The sequence below is a fragment of the Miniopterus natalensis genome, chromosome 1 (genome assembly GCF_054644295.1).
Source record: "Miniopterus natalensis isolate mMinNat1 chromosome 1, mMinNat1.hap1, whole genome shotgun sequence".
In the NCBI taxonomy this organism is placed as follows: domain Eukaryota; kingdom Metazoa; phylum Chordata; class Mammalia; order Chiroptera; family Miniopteridae; genus Miniopterus; species Miniopterus natalensis.
In genome coordinates, this window is record NC_142081.1 from 36,210,231 (window position 1) to 36,219,104 (window position 8,874).

Genomic DNA, 8,874 nt, shown 5'->3' on the forward strand with positions numbered 1-8,874 from the left:
ATCCCTGCTGGGAAGCCTGCAGTCTTCGTTGAAGACCAGCTTGTGAGAGAGGGTTTGCCCTTTGAGAGTCCCCTTGGTGATTGCTTGTTCTCTTATCTTGAGCCAGATGAGCCCACTTCACCTGTCCCCTTCCCCTGGTCCTGGCCCTGGCCCTGTTCTGTGAAGTAGTGGGGATCAGCCTGCAGCCTCTGCTCTCTGAGGCCCCGAAGGGACTGAAGACCACGTCTCTCCCTAGTCTCTGTCCTCATCAAGTTACACATCCCCAGAATCCCTTCTGACCTCAGTGTTTTCCAGATCCCCCACCATTTATCTGGTCACTTCTTCCAGGACATAGTCTAGCTTTCCTCCTACATCTCTTTCTGGAATACAACACAAGATAATATCTCTTCAGTGCTGAATGATGTGGGATGTATTGCTTCCTGAGTTCTCAGTATTATGCTCCTATTAACACCTAAACTAAGTTAGCTGAAAAGCAACTTAGTAATTTACTATATACTCAGATCTATTGATTTGAACAGTATATTTAACTGTATACTCAAATCTCTTGATTTGAAGCCCAGAATTTCCTATCCTGAGACTAAATGTAGAACTTAACAGTTAATATTTATTTAAAGTGATTCTATTTTAATCATTTTGAATCTCTGTTTTTTTGTATGTATGTTAATGAATTGTATGTAATTTTCTTTTATGTTATTTATGGAAAACTTTGCACCTGATAGGGCCAAGGACAAGGACTGGGTAGGTGGTATGCCGTTAGTGAACTTTTTTCAGAACCAGTAATGAATATTCTTTCAATGTATTGTTCAGTTGGCTGTGTCTCTACCTAAGCAGTACAATAATGTTAACTTTCATCATTCTATCCACAAAAACACCATCAGAGACTTTGTCAAGTGTTTTGCACAATTTAAGACGCAGTGTGTTTAAGATAATCTGTTAATTTTCAATTTGTTTTAAAATATGGTTACAGATTACTCTATTTTTTTAAAAAAAAATAAGCTTCTACTTTTAAGAACTATGAGTTACTTGTTCCTGCTGACTCCCAGGGGTCATTGATTTTTAAATCCTCTCAAGAATAATGGGCAGTATCTCACCACTAGGGTGGTGCCTGCAATAGCCAGGTGAAGCAGGTGGGGTTTGGAAAGGTAAAGAATGAAAGCCTACAGGTGTCAGACAAAACATGCAGGCCTATTTTTCAGAAGTGGAAACTGAAACTTTCTTAAAGTCACCTGCCCACCCACATGTACACATATATACATATATGAACATATGTACAGATATACACATATATGTGCTTTTTTTAGAGGGCGGTGACTATATGGGATGGTTTGTATCCTTCAATATAAGTTTTTGTTGAAAAATCACATTTTTATGTTAGGCCATGTGGTCATAAGTGAGATCCCTCTACCTCTGGTCCTGTGGCAGCATTTAGTGAAAAGCAAGGCATCTCAGAAGAAAAGAGCTTTCTGATGCCAAAAAGTACCCCTTCGAAGTCACAAACTTCTGGTACAAATTACAGTGGGATCAGTCCCAACGATGTTAGGAAGTTTATGATAAATTCCTTACAGCAAATAACAGTTTGCCAATAATACTTCCCAACAAAGGCTCTTCTCCATACCCATGGGTGTAAACAGTTACTCATATAACCTCCCGTACCTAATGTTATTGAACGCTTACTTTGCGCCTGCTCAGTGCCAAGCACTCCACGCAGACGATCCCCTTTCACCTTCTCGTGACCCTGAGGCGTGGCTGTGCCCTGCCATTCTCTTCCAGCGGAGGAGGGACTGAGGCTCTGTGGTTGTGTAGCTTGACAGAAGTGCAGCCGGCGCAGAGTCAGAGCCAGAACTCGACACCACGTCTGTCTCCTGAGGGCACGTGTGGTCGGTCAGTTCGTGCTGCCTCGTGGAATCTGGTCCTGATGTGTTGCCGGACTGTTCTCACATTTGCCTTGTTCCTCCAACCGGATGTAACCTATCTAAAATCAGATACTGTGATTCATTCACCTTGCTGTTTTCCAAAACACCTAGCATTCCAGAGCCTGAAAATAAAAAAGTACTGATTGAATTGAACGTTACCCCTGAAACTTAGAGATCCCACATCTCCAGTTCTCCCCTTTGGGGGACTCAGTGTGTGTTGCATGAATGAAAGATGGAGGAAGAACAAAGGTGTTTCTTATTCTACAGATGTTTTTCAAAGGAGTAGGCTTCTTTCTGACTGTGATAATTCAAGCGTCGCCTTATTTGAGATAAAATATATCAGCGCTGTTATTTCATTTGCTTGCTACTGTATTTTATCCCGTTCTTCATCTCCAGATACCTAGTTGAGAAGCATTAGTCATTTGCTATACATAGTTTCAATTATTTATGTCCTATTTTTATTTCTCATTGGGGATTTCCTATCAACCATATCTGGCCCTCCAACTTCAGGGGGTAAGAAATGATGTGTGCTTGTCTGGTACATTGCTAAATATATATTTCCTTTCTTTGAATCTGCACCGTGTGGTTTTACCACAAGTGTAAAGTAAAGGTCAAAAAGAGGCTAATTGATACAAAAAATCTTCAGGGTAAAAAAAAAATCAAATTTGTCATAACCTGAAATTTTACTTTTGATGCACAGTTGGTTTATAGTATAAGTAAACACAATCAGTGGAATAACAGTATCATAAAAAGGAGATTCAACTGGCTATTGATCATTTATTAAATTCAAGTTCACTATTCAAGTAGTTATAGCATTCTTAGATAATGATATAGAGAGTATCAGTATCATTTTAAACATTACTAACTTTGTACATATGACATTTATTCAATAGTTAACAAATATTTATTTAGCACCTACTATGTCCCAGGCATAGTGCTCTGAGGTTACACTGGTAACAAAGACAGACAGACACAGACCCTGCCCTTACGGCACCAACATTCTAGAAAGACAAAAACAAAAAAAGTAACCAAAATGACAACAGCAAGTTGTAACAAGTGCTAAAAGCAAAACCAGATGGGGCCGGGTGCCAGGGCACCGCTGTGTTAGCGAGGTTTGGCTCGGGCCCTTCTAAGGAGCAGGTATTTAACCTGGAAACTGACGGGTGAGTGGCAGACGGGCGAACGGTGTGTGCGCGCACCTCGCGGAAAGGCGGCCGCAGGTGCAAAGGCACTGAGGCGGGAAGGGCTCTGGGGCTGAGGCGCGGGGGCCTGGGGTAGCACGTGCATGAAAGGAGTGGCCGTGGTCACGGGTGAGGTGGGCGGGAACTGGATTCGGGGGGCTTCTGAGTCATTGAGGAGTTCAGATCTTATTCTAAGTACATGGAAAGGCACTGAGAGGTGTCAGACAGGGACGTGACAAGATCGGACCTACGGGCTCGGACGCTCTCGTGGGGTGAGGAAGACAGATCGGCAAGGAGAGCAGAGGGGCAAGGAGAAGCAGAGGGACGGGGGAGGCCGCCGTGGGCTTCGAGGTGGGACGGGCGGTGACCTGACCGGGTAGGCGGCAGTGAAGGCAGACAGGAATGGACTGGCGGCAGGAGGGGCACGGAGCCTGGCTCAGCCTCTGACTTGAGTCCATCTAACTGACCGTGGGAACGCGGAAGTGGTTTTGCAGGAATTGGTTCTGTTTTGAACGCGTCAGGTTTGAAATGTTTGTAAGCTGCCCAGGAAGATGTCAGGTTGGCAGGTGACAGGCTTACTGTTGTGAGCAGAGGAGGGCTCCCTATGAGAACGATCAGTTGGGGAGTAATCAGCTTATAAACAGTATTTAAAACTCTGGGAATGGGTGAGATCCACTAGGAAAAAGAATTCAAAGAGAAAGAGAAGAGTATCTGGGATAAACTCCTGATTTAGACATTGGATAGGAGTGAAGGAACTTGTGAGGAGCCTGAGGGAAGGTGGAGACAGACAGCAGAGAAACCAGGAAGCCCTCAAGAGAGAACAATGTTAAGTAATCAAGATTTGGAGAAGCAACTTGATCTTTCTGTGCCTCTGTTTCCTCCTCTCGAAAATGAAAATTTGTAAAACAAATTTATAATATTTATTAAATAAATTAGAATAGTGTATTAGTTTTCTATTGCTTTTGCAACAGATTACCATAAACTTAGTGTCTTAAAGCAACAAAAAAATGTATCATCTTACATAGCTGGGGATCAGAAGTCCAAAAGAGATATTTTTTAGTAGGCTAATCTCATTGCTTCAGCAGGCCTGTGTTCCACCTGGGGAGACTGTTTCTTTGCCTTTTCTAGCTTCTAGAGACTGCCTGTTTTCCTTGACTCATAGCCTCCTTACAACCCTAAAGCTGGCAATGGCGGGTTGAGATGTGACATCACTCCAACTTCACTTTCATGCTCACATCTCCTTCTGGCTCTGCTTCCCTCACCCCGTCCAGGGCTCACACTCAGTTCCTCTATCTAGAACGTCTTCGCTCTCTCCGCCGGGTAGAGTCCTGTGCACTCACATTTTCACCCCATTTCCAACACTATTCTCAGAAGCCTTTTTGACCCTGGCAACAATGTCCTCTGTCCCTCAACACTATTTTCCTGTTGATGTTCTGCAGATGCACCTGTGTTGTAAGTACATCTGCATGAACTCTGTTTCTCCCCACCGGGCTCTCAGCTTGGTCAGGGCAGTGGCTGCATTTTATTGCACCCACACAGACTCCAGACCCTGTGCTTGAATCCTGGCTCTGCCACTTTCAAGCTTGTGGCTTTAAGTAAGTTAGTTTACCTCTCTATGCTTCAGTATCCTTATCTGGTAAGAGGAGTTAATGATATTACCTAGTCGATAGGGTTATAGGGAAGATTTACAGGCTAAAACGCAGGGGCTAGCACATGGAAGCACTAACTAGCATTTGTTGAACTTTTGCACATCTGGATGCTTGAGAATTTGTTATTACCATTTATTTTGAAAGAACAGAGATTTTAGTGTTATATGACTTTCCCCAAATCGGAAAAGAACCAGGTTTAGAAGTTACACCACTTCAATTCCACTTCCCATATACCTCCCACTCCTGAATTGGAAGGAACATATTTATTTCATTTGAGTGTTTTGTCTTTTTCTTAAGTAGAAGCCTAGAGTCAAGCTACCTAATTTTATATATTCTGGCTTTAACATATGGGAGGTGATTTGGGCAAAATTCTCAGCCTGTAAAAATATTCACATCCTGCATCATATCTGGCCAACCCTCAAGTCTCTGTTGTAAACTCTTTGTCACTAAACCTACAAACTACTTGAGAGCAAGTTACAAATTTCTCTCAATTACATGAAATTCCTATAGTATCTGGAGGGCCTCAGCTACTTTTGGAAGATCCATGACATTATTCCAGATTACCTTGCTCTTTTACTTTGCTTTAGACTTGCTAGGGGACTGGAATGTCGATCTCCAAAGTGCCTTAGGTTATATAAAAATCTGTCTTAAGGTTTAAGGGAAAAATAAAATTACTCCAGGGCTGTAGCTAGCTGAAAGTTGTCAAGATGTACATCGGGGCTTCAAAGTTTGGTTCAACTGTCTTCCTCTTGGGGCAGAAATGGAAACATCCATGGTTTGAAAATTCTTTATTTCAGGAAACCACAAATTGCAATGCAAATCCTGTGACAGTATCACTTGGAGAAGTAGGGCAGAGAAACTCGGGGAGCCTGAGAAGACGGGAGCTGCTTGAACTCTGCACTGGTTGGATTTAAAACAGAAAAATGTTCACATCATTCTCTGGCTCAAACATTTCAAATGACTCTCTACTGCCAACAAGATGAATCTAGAGTTTTTGGCTTAGCCTATAGGCTCTGCCACAAACCAGGTTCAGTTTACCCTTCTGGCTTTGTGACTGTCCCAGCCCCGCCAGCAGCCACATGACTCTTCATCATTCTCTAAACAAGTACACATATGCTGTAGTTTCAGTGAAGCAATGCTAAGATGTAATTTAAAAGGGGGAAATAGTTACATGTTCCACTTCTGGGGCAGATGATGATAATAAGCGTTACTCTCTACCAAGCATTGTACAAAAAGCACTTTATACACACTAACTCACTGTAACCTTCATGACCTAATCCCCATGACGTTTTACCAATAAGGAAACTCAGGTGTTAAGAAAATTGCCCAAGGTTCTATAGCTAGAAACGGTGCAGCCAGGATTCCAACCACAGCCTGGCTTCTTAAGCACATTCTGGGAAGACTTGTTCCCAGGGAGGGATTGTTCTATTGACATTTGAACCTGCAGGAACTCTTACTGCCTCTGCAGGCTCCTGCCGACTTGATGACACTTTGCTGGCCGAAGCCAAGCCTTGCAAGGGAGAAAATGGACCACGTCTCCCTTAGAGCCAGCGTGCTCCCCGGAACACACTGTGCATTATAATTGGATAACTTTATTTTTTCTGCACAGGCCCAAACAAAGCTGGGGTTTCTCTGTGTCATCTGCCTTGCTGAGAGCCCTTATTGAATTACAAGTTCACCAGAGAGATGTTTATGTGAGTTGTCTAATTTAACTAAGCTTGCCTAAGAATGCACTGCGTTAATGAATAACAGCTGTGGGTAGCCTGAAAAGCAACTCAGCCGTACCTGGGGTGCCATCACAGGGGTTCGTCCCCCTGGCTGCACATTAGAGTCACAGGGGAGGCGTTTATAAAATGCCAGGTGACAGGGCCCCTCCCAGACCTTGAATTGTATTCTGGCCAGTGTGGGTGGGTGGGCAGGCATCGCTATTTTAAAACAAATGTATTGTGAAAAAATGTAGACAGTGGTGCTACTCTGAACACACACATGAGTTAATGAAACACAAAACCTTTCAGGTACCAGCTGTTCCCTGGCCTTGCTACTCCAGGTGTATCGAGCGTGGTGTGAGGTGGTTAGAATGCAGAAAGTCGGGCCCTCCCCCAGGTCTACATGCTTTGACTAGATCCCCACATAATGTGTGAGATATCTGTTTCAGCCCCCTCATTTTACACGTGGGGAAAAGGGAACAGGGTATGAACAAGCTGATGAAACTTGCACCCAAAGACTCGACTCCCACAGTGGGAGCTGAGAGACCATGTCTACTGATTCCCGGGCGTGTGACCTTTCCACTACATTATGCTGATATGCTATGAAAATAAATCATTGCGGCTTTCTTTCCTTGAGTGGGTCAAGATTATCTTCCCTCTGTCCCAGGGATGTTCCCAGGATGTGGGATGGAAAATGGGGCTTTTAATAATTAAACTCATGTTTGAAAAAGGGGGAAAGACTCCTTTGACAAAATGCATGCATTAAAAGTAGACTTGTTCTGTAAAATCTAATTTTATTTGGCCTCAAAAAGAAAACTAGTGGGACTACTGTAAAATCATCTTTTTAAAAGAAAGGAAGAAAATGCTTTAACTGTGAAGCCATAAAATGAAATTATTTTCTTTGAAGTGTAGCGGGGGAAAAACAAATCTTAAATAACAAAGATTGGGTTTCACTCCAATAAAAATTCCACTTCAGCTCTGCTTATAATGATTTGCTGATATAAATAACAGCAAGGGCAAAAACCTGGCAGTACATTTTTAAATTAAAAAGAAATCAAAACCAATCCTGCCCAAATCCTGCAGATTAAACCGTATTTTAAGTCCAGTGTGCTTTCAATTTCTTAGTCTTCTATTCATGAGAGGCAGAGAATCGTGGAAACATTTTTTTGAATGCTCTGTGCACGACCCTTGATGAGGTCCTACATGGGATATATAGACAGATGGTCACTGCCCTCAGTGACCTATTGCTGACCTATTGTTACTATAACAAATTACCACAAACCGAGTGGTAGTAACGTCTGTATTATCGTAATGGTCCTGGAGGTCAGAAGTTCAAACCACTTCTCACTGGGCTGGAATTGAGGTGTTGGCAAGCCTGTGTTCTTTCTGGGGGCTCTAGAGGAGAACCCATTTTCTTTCCTTTTTCATATTCTAGAGGCTGCCTGCATTCTTTGGCTCATGGCCCCTTCCTCCACACTTAAAGCCAGCAGTGTGGCATCTCTCTCTCTGACCTCTGCTTCCATCCTTATGTCTCCTCTCTCTGACCCTGACCCTCCTGCCTCTGACCCTCCTGCCTCCCTCTTCATAGGACTCTTGTGAATACATTGGGCCCACCCAGAAAAGCTGGGATGATCTCCCTATCTCAAGATTCTTAATTTAGTCACATCTGCAAGGTCCCTTTTAGGATGTAAGGTAGCATATTCACAGGTCCAGGGATTAGGATGTGGACACCTTTGGTTGAGGGGTGCATTATTCACTGTGGGGGATGCCAAGAAGAGAAGGCAAGGGTGAGGTACAAATGGCTGGGAAATTTTCCAAGATGCAAATGTATGGTTTCCCTCCTGTATTTTATTCTTTATCGTCCCTCACTTAAGTAGGAAGCCAGGTTCTGACTTTGCCTTAGAGAGGACAGAAAGCAGAAGTTGCTGGCAAGACACTTCCCTTTCTTTCTGATTTTTAAAGGCATAAGTGCGTTGAGAAAGTTGTGCTGGGTGTCCTGGAAAGAGGCGTGAGGACTTTGGGGCTGGCTGGGTGGGTGGGATTAGGAGGAGTATGGGAACTCTTGTTCCCTGGAAGTCATGAGACCTCCCGGAAAGGATTACATGGCTCTTGGTTTTGCCGGGATTCCAGTGCTCACAGGCATAGCGCAGAATCAGCATAGCCGATAACCAGGAGACCACTGGGTGCCCTGGCGACTGAGGTCCAGAGCAACCTCCCTGGGGTCTTGGTCCTGCAGGAGAGCCAAGAACGACTGAGCTCGATCAAAATACACTCCAGCATGGCATGAAGGGGACTTGGAATCAAAATAAATTGGTTTGAGGAAAATAAGGAAATACAGTATGTTTTGCCCACATGTCTAAATCATAAATATAAAATGAAATAAGATCACTAAATAAAAGGCATGTAAAGAAGATGGCAAGTTTCT